Source organism: Sus scrofa, chromosome 6, assembly GCF_054392235.1.
Source record: "Sus scrofa isolate SSC_HxYL_T2T_F1_AM1 chromosome 6, Sscrofa_HxYL_maternal_Yorkshire_Landrace_v2.0, whole genome shotgun sequence".
NCBI lineage: Eukaryota > Metazoa > Chordata > Mammalia > Artiodactyla > Suidae > Sus > Sus scrofa.
Genome location: NC_139388.1, coordinates 116,273,597 through 116,292,464, shown reverse-complemented (window position 1 = coordinate 116,292,464; position 18,868 = coordinate 116,273,597). Strand labels below are relative to the sequence as shown.

The 18,868-nt window shown below is 38.3% G+C and overlaps 1 protein-coding gene across 2 annotated transcripts in view; it reads left to right on the top strand.

Moving 5' to 3' along the window:
* Positions 1–18,868, top strand: part of LOC146402779 (uncharacterized) — a 118,784-nt gene that overhangs the window by 48,648 nt on the left and 51,268 nt on the right. Inside the window, exon 2 of one of the 2 annotated variants that reach the window (XM_084964410.1) lies at positions 13,203–13,286. The gene's annotated coding sequence lies outside the window, so the exon portion shown is untranslated. Of the gene's footprint in view, positions 1–13,156; positions 13,287–18,868 lie in introns of those variants that run through there. The other variant, XR_014807773.1, reaches the window with a different exon arrangement.

The following is an 18,868-nucleotide window of genomic DNA, read 5'->3' as shown; positions in this document are numbered from 1 at the left end:
CTGAAGAAAGGAATAGACACCCAGATGGCAAAGCCACAGCCATGGGCAGGACATGAATTTTTATCAAGTAATCACCTTTACAAGCAGCATCTCATTTCTTTAAAAACATCAGTAAACACTTTGATACGTTTTGTGGACATTGAGTCATCAGCATTGGCTCTTTTAATGATGTGTTTAACTGGCTGATGTTCTAGTGTTATAAAGTCTGGTTAATTAAGGGATGTGTAAGGAACACATAGGAAGAACCATTTTCAAACCTCTGCTGGGTGTACTGAAGTCAGTTGTTGAATGTATTGCTCATTAATTTGCTCAAGGTCCTCATAAGACTCTTCTGTGATAGAAATTTATTTTTAAATTTAGTGCCAGAAAATGATTTGCTTGTCCTAAAAAGCTAATGTGTTTTTTTCCAGTGGAAATCAGGTGAATGCCTAAATTTCCCTCTCCTTTGATCTTCAGGATAAGTGGAGCCAGAGGGACTTATTTTCTTTGCATTCTAATTTCTCTGGACTGTTGACTATTTTCTACCTTAATTTGTATTTTTCTGTTCCCGATTTTGTTTTTATTTTACTGTTTATATTTTGTGTAAGCTGACTCCTAGATGGAAACAAAAGGACAAAAACCATCTTTTCAGACAAATGTATTGTCTTATTATCCATATTTGCTGCAAAAGAGGAAAAATATATGTTGTCTTTAATAGAAAATTCTCTGTAATAAATACCCTTATACAAGACAATAATATAGTAAATAGCAAATAAATGAAATAGGCTATAAAGGCTATCAGTTCAGAAAATGAAGTCCTCATAAGCACACTGAATTTGGTGAAGCAGAGAAATTTTACCTGGGATCTCAAGGGTTTCTATGAAACAGATAAACAAGAAAGATTTAATATAATACTGAATTGATTGATTACTTTGCAAGAGATACTTGTACTTTAAACTTTATCACTGATTATTGAATGAAAGATATGACATATTTTTCCATGGCAGCAAAATGTATGTTAAACAATTTAGGAAACAGATTAGCGTACAGTAAAATTTAAATAAATGTTAGCTACCACTAAAACTATGAAAATCGTTAGCTATTATTATCAGTTATCCAATGGGAGAAATCTTTTTCATTAGGATAACCATCTGAATGCAACTAAAATCATCCTGCATGGACTATTACCTGTTTGACCAGTGGGTAAACACAGGCTGAAAATGTGTTTTGTCTCTGTCCTCCCAAATTGCAGTAGATCAGAGCAGATTGTTGGAATATTGGTCAAGACAATGGAACTAAAGGAGAGAAGGAAAAAAAAAACCAATAAAGCTAATTTGAAACAAACATGCACCACTTATAACCTAGTGATCTTGGATAAGGAAATCATCTAAAAAAGGAATTCCTATTGTGGCTCAGTGATTAATGAACCCAAATAGTATCCATGAGGATGTGGGTTTGATCCCTGGCCTTGCTCAGGATCTGGCATTGCTGTGAGTTGTGGTGTAGGTTGCAGACACAGCTCAGATCCAGCATTGCTGTTGCTGTGGCTATGGTGTAGGCTGGCAGCTCTAGCTCCGATTCAACCCCTAGCCTGGGAACCTCCATATGCAGTGGGTACGGCCCTAAAAAGACAAAAGGAAAAGAAAAATCATCTAAAAAGAAACTGTTCACTTTTTGCTATAGGATTGGTACATATGATTCTATGGATGAAAGGTTTTTCACATATATTTAAGGTGTCAGTGAGAGGATGGGAATGCATCATAGATGCCAAACAGTGTTTTACAAATGCCAAGACCAGGGAAATAAAACTGCTGCACATGTGGAGAGGCTAATAAAACAGTCCCAGGTGAGGCAGAACCTTTTCTGCTGAGTTTAATGATCCAAAACCTGAGGGCAACATTCGTGCTGCTTGAACTTTGATAATTTCTTCCTTGACTCTCCGTCCTTTTTCAGCTATTGTGGCTATGGTCACTTACCCTCAGTTTTGCCTCTCAGACTATGGACTAGAGCTGCCTGCCAACTGCTTATGGAAACTAACATAAGCCCGTTGGGTTTTATTCATTCAACAAATATGTATTGACTACTTAGTATACACCCTGCAGTGTTCTAGATTCTGGGTGTTTAGCCAGAAACAAAACAAAACCCTTTTCATATTAGAGTATACAAGACAAGGAGCAGAATTTAATAATGAAAATGTTGCACTCTCACAACACCAAGGCTGATTGCAATAATGAAGCAATTTAAGAGCTGTGAATAAATAGCACAACAATATCCAAACACAATTAGATTTGAAATAAGTGGATTCATTATAATTGGTTGTAGAGGAATTATTAAAGCCTATTTCAGTAGATGTGAAAATAAAATGCCATCATAATAAAGCCAGGCAGATTGTATATTCCAAACATGACTGCAGCAATTTATATTTCATCCCTTATGTACTTCTTGCAGTGACATTGATCCTTGAATCCGGATGGACCTGTGTAACTGTCTTAATCAACAGAATGGGATGGAAATGTTGCTGTGAAAGTTCCAATAATAACAGGGGACAAAAGATGGGTCACAAAGCAATCCCTGTCCCCAATGGAGAGTCATTGTATGGCCCATTCTCCTCACACACAAACAAATGAGTTGAAGAGCCCTGATTCAGTCAACTCAGTTCAGGATTTGTTGTTTAACTTGACTTGAATCACCATCACAGCAGTTTTGTTAATCCGCAAGGGCAGTATCACCAGGTATCAGCCACCTTGATGGCCAGACATGGTATAACCCAAGGCCACTCAGGTATCAGGAGAAGCATAGCATCAGTCAGATTGAAACAAGGTTGTGTTTGTGTCTCTTTATGTTTGGGGGCAGCCATTGACAGAAGTGGGCTCAGCAGAGTAAGTCAAGACCTGCCATGTTTACCTAAATGTATTTGCTTTTATAGCACGTGAACAAGGATGACAAACTCAGCCTCAGATAAGGTTGGCCGGTGCACTGCTGCTCCACTTGGGCCACAGGGCTGCATCTGGAAGACAAGGAGGATTTATCTCCCCCGCCCTTCTTACCCTTCTAAGTTGTTCCCTCCTTGGATGCTGGGGGGTTTTGCTCTCCGTCTACCATCACAAAATGAGTGCATCCAATTCCCATACCCATGGCTTTACCTCTTCTCTAATTACCCCCTCATCACACCTAGAACTGTTTTCCTGATCATTACCCAGGAAACAGCTGAGATAAGATGATCCTTTTCTGGGGACAGACTCCTCCACTGAGGTTCTTACTAAGGTGTATGGACCAGGAGGATGTCAGGGTGATAGAGTGAGTCCTTCTAATACACAATAATACCCACGTTGATAGGTAGCTGGAAGCATGGGATGTTCATCAAATGCCTGGACCATTGGTCCATTGCTTGGTGGCCTTTGTGACAAAAAGAACACCATTGTCATATTGCATAAGGTCCAGAAAGCAAAAAATATGACACAGATGAGTTTCAGTGGCCAAATAGCACGGATAGACCACAACATCATAACCTGAGGGGAAAAAAAAAAAAAAACCGTCAGAACCATTGTGATGTCTTTGAGACCCCTAAGGAGGTGGAGGAGATCAAAAAGCCAATGTCCGCAGAGTTCCCTGGTGGTGTAGCAGGCTAGGATCCAGCACTGTCACTGCTGTGGCTTGGATCCCTGCTGTGGCATGGGTTCAATCCCTGGTCCAAGGAATTTTCACATGCTGTGGGCACAGCTGGAAAAAAAAAAAAAAAAAAAAAAAAAAAAAAAGCCATTGCATGCAATCTGCCAGGAGCAAGAGTTCAACAGCTTTTGCAATGTGTCCTCCTTCATTGTAAGACAAGCAAATCATCTACTGACAAGAATCACAATCTCAGCATGCAGTGGTATCTTCTAGATCAGTGTCCCGGTGCTTGATGGCAATGTGAGGCCATATCCAGTGTGATGGTAGATGCACCTAGCAAGGTAGAAATTTGGGCAGCACAGGCCTGACCAGCAGCTTGGTTTTAGTTAGAGAATGAATGCTTGCTATGGGATTCTACATGAGTGACCCAGAGCACCAAATCAGCAGCCGTGATTTGTTTCCAGTCCATGGCCTCCAAGAGTGGGGTCTTGAATCTGCCTCTTTCAAGTGACAAAATAAATGCCTAGGCCATTGGCAATAACACAAGAGTGAGTAAAAATATCACAGAGTATTGGACAGAGCTGTGAGAATAACCTTGGATTCTTCCCACTGAGTGGAATCAATATCACCGTTGCCAGTTCTGCATAGCCCAAGCTGAGGCTGCATGGCTGCCACTACCCCAGGGAATACCAGGCAATAGCATCAAGGCTCTGCTTAGCCAAACCATCATGAACCAGGCCCAGGGGTTTAGGAGAACTTCCACGAACTGAGGGATTTGCTAAAACAGCATCTCTGCTTCAGGCAGCAGAGTGGGAGATCAGTTTCCCCAAAGGTGTAGCTGCATCAGGAAGCAAGATGGCACTAGGGCCAGTTAACTTATCTTCTGAACATATTATTTTCATTTGACTGGCAAGAGGATTTAGTGAGGCATATACCTTCTCCAGTTTTAAAGAATTCAATAAGGATTTGGGTCCTCTTTTTTGTAGAAGCAGAGCCAAAGAGATTGAAGTTTTTGATTGAGCATTGGAAGAACTAAACATTGTAAGTTAACCCACATGGTCCTAAGAACTCTGTTTGGAAAGCATTCCCTGAGTTTTGTCAGGGTTTGTTAACTAACCCTACTTACTGAGGTCTGATAGCATCATAGTCTCAGGCCCACAACTTGTGACTTGTGGCTTGAGGCGTGTGACTTGCCACTTGGCTGGACATCATCTGTTTTGTGCACTCTCTGCAGACATCAGAGGAGTGAGGCACTCAAGCTAAATCCTGACCCACTCACTGGTTTGAAATGATGGGAGAGTTTATCCCACTTGCATTTTTCTCTATGCCTAAACAACAGACTCTCTTCTCACACTTTATGAGCACTTATACTATAAGCATGTGCCAATTTTGTTATATATTTCCATGATGAAAGTTTGAGAATAGACCCACATGGCTTCACCCATAAAATGACTCTTTTTTTTTTTTTCATTGTGTATTTTTCTCAGACCTCATCATTTAAATTCAGGCACTTTTTTCCCCCATGGGAACACACACCAAAGCCTTTTAACACCTCTATTTCAGGGGCTATAGTCAAAGCCATCAGGAGACGATGTTACCTCCTGGCTGGGAACTTGGAGAGTATGGGATATAGGGATGGCTGGAGTGGTCAGGGAAACTTCTCTTTTAGCTTTTTGTCTCTAGGTCAGTGTCATCTCCTTCCCTGTACACTTCCACTTCTGGAGGCTACCTGAGCAGGGGCTCCTTCTTTCTATCCTTGTCACTGTATCTTCTACCAGTAATCCTCAGCACCATTCATCCACCCTTGCACTCAGTGTCCCTATCCACACAGGATGAGCTGGGGGTCTTGCACTTACCCAACACAGCCATGAAAGTTTGAATGACCACCCCCCAACCCCCGCCTGACATTCCCCAGCACCTTTGCCTTTTCCTTCAAATCAGCTAAGGATGTAGCTGAGGGGGAGGAAGGCACCAGGGACTGCAGGAGAAAGGAACAGCTTTGTGTTTATCTTTAGTTTTGAACAGCTGACCTTCCAGGTTCAACATACAGACTTCAGATGTTTTAAATGCACCCAAAGTTCTATATTCTCATCACTGATTTCATTTGTTCCAGTGTTGGGCCCTCTTAACTCAGCAGCCACATTGTCTTTTGACTTAGGTCCTGGGGTTTGCTCCCCATTGTCATTATAATATCCCCTCCTTCCACCCATTTAGACTAGAAGGAACCTAGGCACCACATAGGTGACTAGTTCCAATTTTGCCTCTAAACATTCATTAATGGGTAGGACAGTAAGAGACCCTTACCCTCACCCTACCATCTGGCATTAACTACCAGATCCTGCAGAGTTTTCCTGTATGCCTTAACCCAGCCCATATGGGCCCTCATTGTTTCTATTCTAGAAATCCATGCCTCTCTCAGCAACCCAGCCTTGTGGCCAAAACTCAGAAGCTGTGCAGAGCCTAAGATTTTAGCCTACTTTTAAATAACAAGTTAGTTTGTGTTTCAAGGTACAGTCCTGGTAGATGACACTGATTCCTGGTTCAGAGACAAAGGTCTATATTATAAAAAACTGTAGCCAGAATCACGTGTTGGGTTTTTTGTTTTGTTTTGTTTTGTTTTGTTTTTTCAGTTTCCCAGGAGCAAACAAAGGGGCTTACCGGGACTCTCTGTACTTGCAATGGGTTGTGTTGAAGGAGATAAATAACAGTTTTGGAAGATTTGCCATTATTATAATCAATGGAAGCAAATCATGTTACCTCATCTCTCAAACATAGCCCTGAGAAATGGTCCAGAAAAAGAGAAGTCAGGGCTTTACATTGGCATACCCAGAAAAAAAATGTTCTGGCACATGCTCAGGGCCCATGGCAAATGGTTTCTTTCAACAAAAGTAGGGTCAAAATTTGTTTCCATTCACATGGGATAAACAATAGCACATTCATGGTCATGCCTCAAGGATCTTTGTCTCTACTGTTATTTATCATAAAATAATTTAAAAGGCCTGGATTATCTGCCACTTTCCAAGCAAAATTCTATTTGTCCACTATACTGATGACATCATGTATAACAAGTCCAATGAGAAAGAGATGGCAAGTACTCTGGATTCACTAAAGAGATGCTTGTGTGGGGAGACCACAAAGATCAAGGTGATTCTTGCAGCAGTAATGTTGTTAGGGATCTAGTAGTCTGAGGCACTCTAGGACATGCCCTCCAAAGTGAAATACAAGTTATTGAAACTTGCACTTACCATTGAGAAAAAGGCAAAATGTTTGAGAACTTCTTTATTCTGGAGGAAAGATATCCCAAATTTGCAAATACTGGTTGAATACCCTTAGCAGGTAACATTGAAGTTTGCTGTGAGTGAAGATAGAGAAATAAAAGGGTTGGCAATAAGGCCAGGCCATAGTATGCTCAACTCTCTTGGCTGAGCCATTTAACTCAGTAGGTCTCAGGATCTATGATATAGAAAGATGCCATATAGAACTTCAGGCCAACTCCAATAGCAGAATCATAGCACAAATCCTGTTGCATCACATCAGAGAAATGTGCACCATTAAAAGAGTTTCTAGAGGAAGAACTTCCAGAATAATAGAGTAAGAATTTCTGAAAATATACTCATTTATAAGGCAACAACAACAACAAAAAACTAGCAAATTTTTCAAAATCAACTTATCAGACCTTGAAAATTAACTAGGAAATTGCAAAATTCAAGGAGAATTTATTCAAGAAATATGACTAAATCTTGGTAGCAGTTATCTATGTGATATTTTAACTTGCCTAATCCCCATTCCAATATCCCCAACACCACAGTAGCCTGGAAAAGCAACAGCTTCATAACCACAGTACTATGAAGACCAGCAGCCTAGCAGGGTTGGAACCCCACTACCACCACCAAAATACTCTATTTTCAGAAAATTGTCACTATTTGATCTGTCTGGAAGATTGTAGAAGAACTCTCTTCTCAGAGTTTGTCTTTATTTGACTTGACTTGGTGCTCATAAACAGCCCTATCCTCAAGGCATTTGTCAAAAACAATCAAAGGCAATTGTTTAACACCACAGCTGCCTGAGGAAATACCAGTTGGGACTAACTAGAGACTGACTAAACAATTTAAAAGGAAAAGCTGAAGAATGAGATGTCTTTAGAGGGGTTTGAAAACTCTATAATATTTCTGAGGATCTAAAAAACCATACACAGCATGTTCCAACCTGGCCAGGAAGGACCTAAGAAAGCCCTTTTCTCTCACCTGACTGACTTTGAGGATCTTCACAAGCAGGCAGTGAATGCTAAGGAATAATTCTAAACTGCCTGGTGGAGCATTGAAACCATACCACATAGAAAATACAAAAGCCTTCAGCAAAGTATGGGAGACTTACTAGTTCAAGGCATTTAAGAAAATTTCTACTCAGTCATTAGCTGATTGCTAACCAGGTTGAGACTTCAGTGGCCACATATAATAAAGAATGCACACTTTGCAATGAAGCTAACTAAAAAAGTTTTACAAAGAAACTAACTAAACAAACAACCACAACAAACCCTGGGGAGATGAGTAATCTGATCTCCAGAGCAGTCACATTATATTATTTAAAATGTAGTTTTCAAAAAAAAAGTATGATGCATGTAAACAAATGAGAAATCTGATCCATAAATAGGGAAAAAAAGCAATTAATGGATACCATTACAGAGGAATTACAGATAGTGGCCTTACTAGACAAAGACTTTCAAATAGCTGTTATAAATATTCTTAAAGAACTAAATGAAACCATGACTGAAAATTAAAGAAAAGTATAAGAGAAGTGTTAGACCTAACAGAGAATATCAATAAAGAGATGATAATTACTTTTAGAAAAATAGTAGAATTTTGTAGTTGAAAAGTAAAATTGCTGAAATGAAAAATTGACTAGAGGGGCTAAATAGCAGATGTGAACTGTCAGAAGAAAGAATCAGTGAACTTAAAGGTAGGTCAATTGAGATTATCCAATCTGAGGAACAGAGGGTAAAAGAGTGAAGATAAAAGAACAGAGCTCAGAAATGTGTGAAACAACTCCAAGTAAGTCATTGTACAAATAAATTGAAGCTGACAATCTGAATGTTTATGTCCTCCCAAATTCTGTTGAAATCCTAATAGCCAATGTGACATTATTACAAAGTCAGACCTTTGGAAAGTGCTTATGTAATAAAGGTGGAGCCCTTATGAATGGAACTAGCGTTATTATAGAAGTAATCCCACAAAGATCCCTTGTCCCTGACTTCCCCTTTGAGGACACAGTGAAAAGGTGCCGTCTGTGAACCAGGAAGAGGGCTCTTATCCAACCATGCTTGTGCCATGATCTTGGATTTCCCAGACTCCAGAATTATAAGAAATAAATTTCTCTTATTTATAAGCTACCCCATTCTGTGGTGTTTTGATATAGAAATTCAACAGACTAAGAATAAGACAAAGACTCAGAAAGAGAATAGAAAAAGGAAAACACAAAAAGTATTTGAAGAAATAATGACCAAAAACTCAAACTGATGAAAAATATTAATCTAAACATAAAGTTCAACAAACCCAAGTAAAATAAGCCCAAAGAGATTCATATCTGGAAATATTATTGTCACACTGTCAAAAGACAAAGAAATATCTTGAAAGAAGCAAAAGAAAAATGACTCATCACAGAAATATACAATGAGAATAGCAGGTAACTTTTTATCCAAAACTATTAATGCCAGAAAACAATGGGATGCATATTTAAAGTGTGGAAAGAGATGGAAAACCAACAATTTTTTAGTCAAGCAAAACTATCCTTCAAGAATGTAAAAGAACTGAAGACATGCCTGAAGAAAAACTGAGAATTTGTTGATAGCAGATATACACTACAAGAAATACTACAGTCCTTAAGACTGATATGAAAAAGCACTAGATAGTAATTCAAATCCATTTGAAGAAATAAAGAACACCAGTAAAGTTTAATGACATAAGTAAATATAAAAGAGAGTTTGAATGTACCTTAATAATATTGGGGACCCTGTGAGAAGACAGGTGTGAGAAAGGAAGATCAGGGAAGCTGATTTTGTCGCCTTAAAAACCAGTTTTTTTCCATGAGCATTTCTGACATCAGCTTATGCATTGTGTCTTTTCAGGAGACTGTTATGTATTTTTACTGTACTGGACCATGGAAAACAAGAGTAATATCACTGTGTTTATGCTCTTGGGACTATCACAAAACAAGAACATTGAAATCCTCTGGGAAGAAAAAATAGTATGAATGTTTTTGTTTAACTGACTTTCTCTACCTATCTGACTTAAAAGACAACTTCGTAAAGCAATAATAAAACTATTGATAAAATGTTAAAAGATATGATTTTATGACAATAATAAAATAAAGAAGGGAAAAAGAACAGAGTGATATGAGAGAAAAAGGTTTGTATGCTGTTGAAATTAAGTTGGTATTCAGTCAAAATACATTATTTTATTTTATTATTATTATTTTTTTGTCTTTTAGACTTTTCTAGGGTCGTAGTACCCATGGCAGATGGAGGTTCCCAGGCTAGGGGTCGAATTGGAGCTGTAGCCACCGGCCTACACCAGAACCACAGCAATGCAGGATCCGAGCAGCGTCTGCAACCTACACCACAGCTCACGGCAATGCCGGATCCCCAACCCACTGAGCAAAGCCAGGGATCGAACCTGCAACCCCATGGTTCCTAGTCAGATTCATTAACCACTGAGCCACGACGGGCACTCCTAAAATACATTATTTTAAGAGGTGAATGTTTTGTTTTGTTTTTGTCTTTTTAGGGCCACACCCACGGTATATGGAAGTTCCCAGGCTAGGGTTTGAATCAGAGCTGCCACAGCCATAGTAATGCCAGATCCAAGCAGCATTTGCAACCTATACTGCAGCTCATAGCAATGCTGGATCCTCACTGAGTGAGGCCAGAGATGAAACTAAATCTTCATGGATACTAGTCAGATGCTTAACCTGCTGAGCCACAATGGAAACTCCAAGAGGTTGTTAGTTATAGTCTTCAGGGCCACAATTAAGAAAATAACTCAGTAACTTAGTAAAAGGAAACATAAGGGGATTAAAATGGCACACTATAAAATAGAGAAACAGAATAACAAAATGACATAAGACTTAGAAGACTAGTAGCAAAATGACAGATATAAATCCCCTTTATCAGGTACTACATTAAATCTAAGTGGACAAATACCTAAATCGAAAGGCATAAATTGGCAGAATGGATTTTTTAAAACGTCCAACTGTATAATGTCTACAAGAGATACTTCAGATTCAAAGACATAAATAGACTGAAAGCAAAGGAGGAAAAATATATACAAAGCAGAAACCAAAAGAAAACTGGAAGGGCTATATTAATATATGAAAAAATAGACTTTAAGATAAAAATTGTCTAGAGACAAAGAACATTTTATAATGACAAAAATATCAATCATTCAAACAGGCATAATAGTTAAAAACATATAGACACCAAACAGAAGTTCTAAAATACATAAAGCAAAAACTGACAAAATTGAAGGGGAGAAAAAAGGCAAATCAGTATTAATAGTTTGAGACTTCAACATCCTACTTTCAATAATGGAAAAATCAACTAAGCAGAAGATAAACAAATAAATGCCAGAGTTAAACAACACTATAAACCAATTATACTTAAAAAACATCTATAAAACACTCCACACATTGTATATCATACAATAAAATATTCTTTGTAAATATAAAGGAAAGAAGCACCAGTACACGTAACAATATGAATAAACCTTGCAAAGTTTGAATTTAGTCAGACACATGTGCCACAAATTCTGTGGTTCTATTTATATGAAATTTCTAGAATAAATAAATCCATAGAGACAAGAAAGTAAATTAGTGGTTGCCTAAATCTGGGAGAAGTGGAGGGAATGAGAGGTGACTATTCATACGTATGAAGTTTTATTTGGTGATGTTGAAAATGTTCTAAAATCAGGTAGTTGTGATGGTTGCCCAAGTCTGTGAATGAACTAAAAAAACACTGAATTGTACACTTCAACAGGTGAATCAGAGTACATGAGCTATGTATTGATAAAGCTGTTATTTAAAAAAACAAGCAAACAACCTGCAACTGAAATGCTGTTAAGCCCTGATGAAAACTGAGCTTCTGACCATAGAAAGGAGGGTATCATGTGGCCAAAAGTTACCATTATGAGTCATCTAATAAAAGATCAGGTGAACCCAGCAACAATCCATAGGACTCTAAATGGGCCATACAACATGTGCTTCCTCTCACTCAGACTCTTTTAGTTACTGCCACAGTGGAATGTCTGGCATGTCACCAACATAAACTAAGACTGAATCCCAGAATCATACTATCCTTCAAGGAGAACACTGAGCCTCCCGGTGGCAAGTTAAGGAATGTTTTGAACTTAGCTGTTTCATGGGAACATCTCCCAGTACTTCCATAACTGGTTTTAACTAAATGATCTTGTACTGAAACTATAATCTGATAGAAAAAGCTAAACAGAGCCTAGCTCACTCAGGAGTGACCAGACAAGCTACCTAGACCAGCACATGTACAAATTGAAAGGAGGAGAATCTAGAACAGGTGGAGAAGCAATGAAATGATGCATATCAGTGACAGCAGGGATTCTCAACCTCAGTACTATTGACACTTTGTGATGGATAATTATCTGCTGTCTGGGGCTCTCCTGTACATTGTAGAGTTATGCCAGTAGCAGTTTCCAGACATGGCAACCAAAAATGTCTCCAGACATTGCCAAATGTCCCTGGGGAGCAAAAATCTTCTTTGATTGAGAACCACTGACTTCCAGCCTCAGGAACAATGACAGCAGCAATGGTTCTAATTTGTCCAGCTAACCCTCCTCTCTTTCCCCAGAAAGTATGACCCACTAGAATCCTGGAGGAGGGATCCCTGGATAGATGAACTTGACATGAGAAGCAAGCATATCTAAGCAATGCCAGGAGTAAGCTCTAGTGGGCGCTGTGAGTGGCCCATCCAGATCCCCTTTACCAGCAGGTGCATCTCTCTTCTATTGCTGCTAATGCTATAACAACTCAAAGATCCACACTTCTCTGCAGAATTTCCCTTCACCAAATTGGAGTTCCCAGGCTGGAGAGGCCACATCTCTACACCCCTCTAAGTGGAACTGATGTGAGTTTTGAGCTGCAGGGTTTCCCAGGCATATCAGACTAAAGCCAGTCCCCAGCTGAGATCATGCTCTGCCAGCTTGTTTCCTCTGTCCCCTCATGATTTTCTCACTCTCTGACTGAGAGCACTTGACCAATAAACCTCTTGATCAAGAAATTCCAACTCAGGCTCTGCTTCGTAGAAAAAAAAAAAACAATCATGTATTTAATGCCTGTTATGAGCAAGCACTTAACTTAGATTTTTTTTCATTCTTAACATCATTTAATCCTCCAGTAAGAGCTAAATATCATGAATCCTATTACACAAATGAGGAAAGATTTCCAAGAGGTATGAGTTGTTCAAAGTTATACCCTAAAAATGGCAGAGCCACAGTTTGAATCCAGGTTCATGACTTCTAAGACCATGTTCTTAACTGATACACTAGCCTATCTTTGCGATTAAAACATGCTGAAGATATTTATCGTCGTCTTCTTAGATGGACTGCTCTTTTTCTTGCTGGAGGGGTTCCAAGATGTGTAAAAGACTATGGGCTTCCATTTTATGACTCCGTTCACACTAGGTAAGTGTTGAAGATATTCATTAAATGTTGAGAGCTCTATTCCTCAGTATTGGATGATCTGTCCTCAGGCAAGAGGGTGTTTCTGAATTCCTATAAGAGCTTTTATGCTCTCTGGTTCTCTAGGGAGGAAAGGGAGTTTGACATTCAGAATTAGCTTGTATTTTGACAAGTAGGAGGAGGGTAATACCAGAAATTGCCTTCAAAGGCCACTTGCAATGGAAAATAAAAGTAAATAAGCAGCGGTAAATTGTGTCAACATCTGACTTTATAATCTATTTTCCTTAATTATTTTAATAAGAATATGAAAGCAAGATACATTGTACATAAATCCCCTAGCAGTTGAGTGAGAGCCAAAGGAATTTTAAGCCTTAAAAAAAGGTAAGTTCTTTGGGAATTAGCTCTAGGCTATATAGGTGTTTTGGTGTGGTGAAGATATTCATTTTACCTAAAGAGAATTGGAATACACTTTTGCTTTCATGAGAATTGTTTTATGTATGCATTTAAAACAAAGAGAGGCCACTAAACATTATCATGCTACCTTGGGTAGCTTTTGTTTTAATTGAAATGCCACCAGGAAATATAATATCTTAGATTTTGTTGTTGTGTTTGTGATGGTGTTATGCTTTGTTCTGTTTACCATTTACGGCTTGGTGAATATTTTTAGCATGATATGCAATAGAATTGGTAAGGTATTGCGGAAGAGAAGATAACAATAAAGGTCAACACTGAGATTTTCCCGTTTATAAGGCCAATTTATTTTAAGGAAAGTATTTTTTAGCAGTAATGATTTTCCATATTTCTCTAGATTTTCCAGGTTTTGCTGGACAACAGATACTTTATGTACCACATCATGGATCTATGAAAGATCAAATTGATGGAGTACATTTAATTGCAGTGGTGAAGGAAAGAACTCCTGTTTTTAAAAAGCTAATCTATACATGGTGCAGACTTTCCAACTTTCTTCTTCTTTCTCCCTCCCTCCTTCCTTCTTTCAGTCCATATGCTCCTCAGAGTCAGTGCTGCGAGGGGGCCATAGCTTCCATGATTAACATCTTCCCTTCTCCACCAGCTACAAGACTTTCCAAATTCCCAATCAAAACATAAAAAAAACCAAATAATGGGACATGAAAACATCAAAATGTGACCTCTCTTCTATTTAGAAATCTTGATAATTTGAATGGAAAGGCAGATTATCAAGTCAGAAGTGTAAATAATTTGGAACTTTGAGATTAATGCATTGTAATGTATAAATGTTTATACAAGGCAGAGGAAAATAAAATGAGAAACAAAATATGCAAAACTCATTTGACTTGGGCAGTTGATCTAGAAGAGTAGATCTAAGCAGATCCACCTGCCCTAAATTATTTCTCCTCATAATTTTTGACCTTTTTTTTTTTAACCAGCATCTCCCTTCTCCCAGTGCCTGAACTGAAACAATTAATTGGCCCCCACAAATATCTCCATTTTTTTTTAACATTTTTGATGTCTTAAATCATGGCTCTAAATTTACTGTCTATGATCTTTAAACAGGTTATCTAAACAGTCTGAACTCTAGCATCATTTATAATAATTCTTTGCAAAGATATAAGTGAAATAATAAAGCTAATAAGCCTAGTACAGTTCCAAACAAACTATGGAGTTTTCTTTGTCTATTTGGAGTGTATATTTGCTTTTAGTCATTTGCATTTTGTTGTGAATTAGTTTAATCAGAATGCTTTATTCTCTAATGTCTATTCTTATTGAAGAATAAGAATCATTTGGTAGAAGCACTGAAAGGAAAGCTTAATGTCCCTCAGAACAGCTAGACATTAACTGGGTACCTGGAGGAGAGAGGAGAGGGACCCTTGGAGGCAAGGAGCAAGGCGGAACAGAGTTACAGAATGTAAAAGGGAAATCTCATCTACTTTTGATTTTTTGAGGCTTGAGATGATAAGGAAATACATCCCTTCTATTCTTTTCCTGCTAAAAGCCCTCTGCAGTCAGAATCTAATACTTGGGCACTTCGTTAATATCACTCCTTAGTCACACTTGAATTTGAAAAGTTTCTCTGAGCAATCTGATAAGTCATCATTTTAATGGAAAGAAACATTCTTCTTTACAAATATCTCTTTTCCTATTAAAGTTTAGATACATAACCTCTTCATAATTGGAAACTGACTGTAATTAAGATAGCACGTGATTGAAATCTCTTAACGCCAGTGCTGACACCATTAAATGACAGCTTCTGCATTTCACGTGTTTTTTAGATTAATTGTATTAGGTGAGTTTTGATTTGGATTCTGTATGACTCAGTTGTAAACCATGAATATAGCTGGTTACACTGAATAACCTTTTGTCCTATTTTTTAAATTAATTCTACCTTCAGAATCTGAGTGACAGGGTATCTCATATGTTTCAAATGTGACCACCAGATATTATAGAACATTGATACAAATAATTCTACCACCCCTCACCATTCTGGGGCTAAAACTGAGTAAAAAATAGTAAGCAGTCTTCATGTCCTCATAACAACTCCAATTCTGAGGGTAGCATTTACTCCTTACTCATCCCCCAAGATGCTGAGAGTAGAGTTCAGTGTTTCTGCCCCACTGTCCATCTTCCCCATCACAAGCCCATGAAAGAAGCCAGTCTCATATGATAGGATATTATATAAAACAATCAGTAGTTGACAGCTCATTTTAAATTTATAAATGTCTTCTTCTGAATTCCTACCCTTTATAAGATTTTCTACTGTACTCCTTCTGTGTTGCTGCTAGGAATCCAATTTTATGAAGAATCCTTGGCAGCATTCATGTAATGTTGCAAATTCATTCAGTAATGGTACAAATTTCATGGAGGAAGCGCCAGCAAAAAAGCAAAGTGCCATCATTTAGTGTCATTACACTTATAAGATCCATGTAGCATAAAGAAGAAAAAAATCATTGCACCAAGTTCCGGCAGAACATGGGGACTCATTGAGATTCTGCAGAGTAAGGGTGCAATAATGGGTCACAGTCAGTCAGTTGAAACATTCTCTCCCTTTGGGAACAGCTGCACGTGACATAAATGGAGCACTCTTTCTTTCAGCTATTAGGTGAACTTGAATAAACCTGAATTATTTAATTGTTTCCTTACAGGACTAAGGACTATGGAAGGACTATGGAAAATAAGAACATTAGGGAATGTGATAGCAATTCTGATTTTGTTTTAAGGTTTTAAAAACATGACCCCATGGAATATACTAAATAGAAAATGATTTTGGTGGTGTGGATTTGGTTTTTGTTGTCAACAAGACTTATATATATATATATATATATATATATTTGTAACAAGATCTTATTTTAAACAGGGTGCCTAGCAGCTTGGCACGCTGACAATATTTGACAAAATGGCAAACCAAATGGCACTGATAGGCAGAAATTTCCCTCAAACTAGGGAGGAAATAGCTCTCAGAAAAAATAAAATAAAATAATAAGGCTTTAAGTACGAAAGAGGAACATGAGCAGAACAACAAAAAGGTCCTCAGAGGGACCAAAAAGTATGAAAAATATAAGTATAAATCTTGCCTAAGCCCAAGGTAAACAGAATGCCACTAAGTTGGTTCAAAACCTTAGACCTGTATCAATAGGAAACAGTCTGAAGTGAAGCAGAATCTTAACACTCCAATTCTGTTTTGTTACCTTTGTTCTGTTTTGACTACCAACAAAACATTTATTTATTCATTCATTCATTCATTCATTCAGTGATCATAGAGTAAAGTGTTGAACTTTGTGCAAGGCATCAAGAATGAAGTAGTAAACAAGAAAAAAAATACAATGGTGAAAGAAACAGAGTTAGGGAGATGCAAGACTTGTTAATAGTGCATTGAGGATAAATAGAGGATGCTATGGTAGATGGTAGACAGAAATGTACAAACCTTAGGTTTGGGGTGTTTTCTCAAAGGAAAATTAGGAATGAATAGTCCAAGCATACAGAAACACATGTATAAAAGTCTAAGAGACAGAGGGAAAGAGAAATATGAAAGAAGTGTATTATGCCCAGAGCTGTGAGTTTGATGAGAAAGAGTGGCAAAAGAAAAGGAAGGAGAGGCAAGTAATGCTAGAGTAGCTTCGAATTTTTTAATTGTAAGTCTCAAAAGCCAAATTTAAAAAAAAAAGGCAAAAAAAGAAACTTATTAGAATTATGTTGTGATAGCTTATGCATAAATTGAACAGTCATACTGTGGAAAGTGAAAGACCACATCTGGGTCTCAAATAGCTAGCAGGAAAGTTGAATGCCATCAGAATTATCTTTAACTTTTGTCTCTGCTTTATCTGTTTGGCTTCATTACTCTCATTGCCATGTCCAAATAACTTTTAAGTTTTATGTCTACAATTCCTTTAAGGACTGAAATTGATTCTCTTAGTTTCAGCTTCAAAAATTGGGGGGAAATACAGTGATATGTCTATCCTTTTCTTCCTTTAGTTCACTCTTCTATGTGTCTTTCATGAGCCAGGCACTATTTGATGTGCTGGGTTGATGTGACGAGATGGACAGAATGTTCTCATGGTGCTCACATTCTGGTGGGAGAAAAAAGCAAACTGATGCATGAACAAGGCAATTTTAGGTAGTGCCTAGTGTCAGTAAAGAAATCAGACAACTCAGCAGGTTAAGAACCTGACACAGTGTCCAAGATGCAGGTTCAATCCCTGGCCTCACTCAGTGGGTTGAGGATCCAGCATTGCCCCAAGTTGCAGCATACAGGTTGCAGATGCAGCTCAGATCTTGTTGTTGTGTCTGTGATATAGGCCTGCAGTTCTGACCCCTAGCCCGGAACTTATATGCTGCAGATGTGGCCGGAAAAAAAAGAAAGAAAGAAAACAGAAAGGTGATGGAGTGATCCTATGAATGAGGTAGGGGGAAGGTGGTATCACCAAGGAGGTGATGATTTTTTTTTTTTTTATGGCTGTACCTACAGTATACAGAAGTTCCCTGGCCAGATATCAAATCTGAGCAATGGCCAGATCCTTCAACCCACTGTGCCAGGCCTAAGTCACTGTGGTCTTATTCTTAACCCACTGTACCATGGTGGGAACTCCAAGGAGGTGATGACTAAACAAGTTGAGTCAAACAAGTAAGCTCCCGATGACATCAAGAGGCAGAGAGTTTTACACAGAGGAAGCTGTAAAATCCAAAAGGGAAGACATTTGGCATGTTCAAGGAGCAGAAAGAAGGCCCAGGAAACCAAGGTAGTGGATGAAGAAAAGAATAGTAGATGATTGGTAACACACAAAATTAGGGGCTGGAAAATGTACAAGATTATGAGGTTTTGTAAGATGAGTTTTATTCTAAGTGAGCTAGAAAAGCATCATAGGCAGCAGGATGGAGAGAAAAAGTCAAAACAGGAATACCAGCTATGAAGCTCTTGCAGCAATTCGGGCAAAAGATGTTGGTAGCTTAGATTATGGTAATATTAGCAGACAAGGAGAGAATTGGATGAAGTTGGGAAATATTTTGGAAATAGAACTAAAACAGCTTGATGATGGATTAGATGTAAAGGGGGAGGGAGAGAGAAGACACCCAGGTTTGGAACAAGATAAGAGGGTGATACCATTGAATTCAAG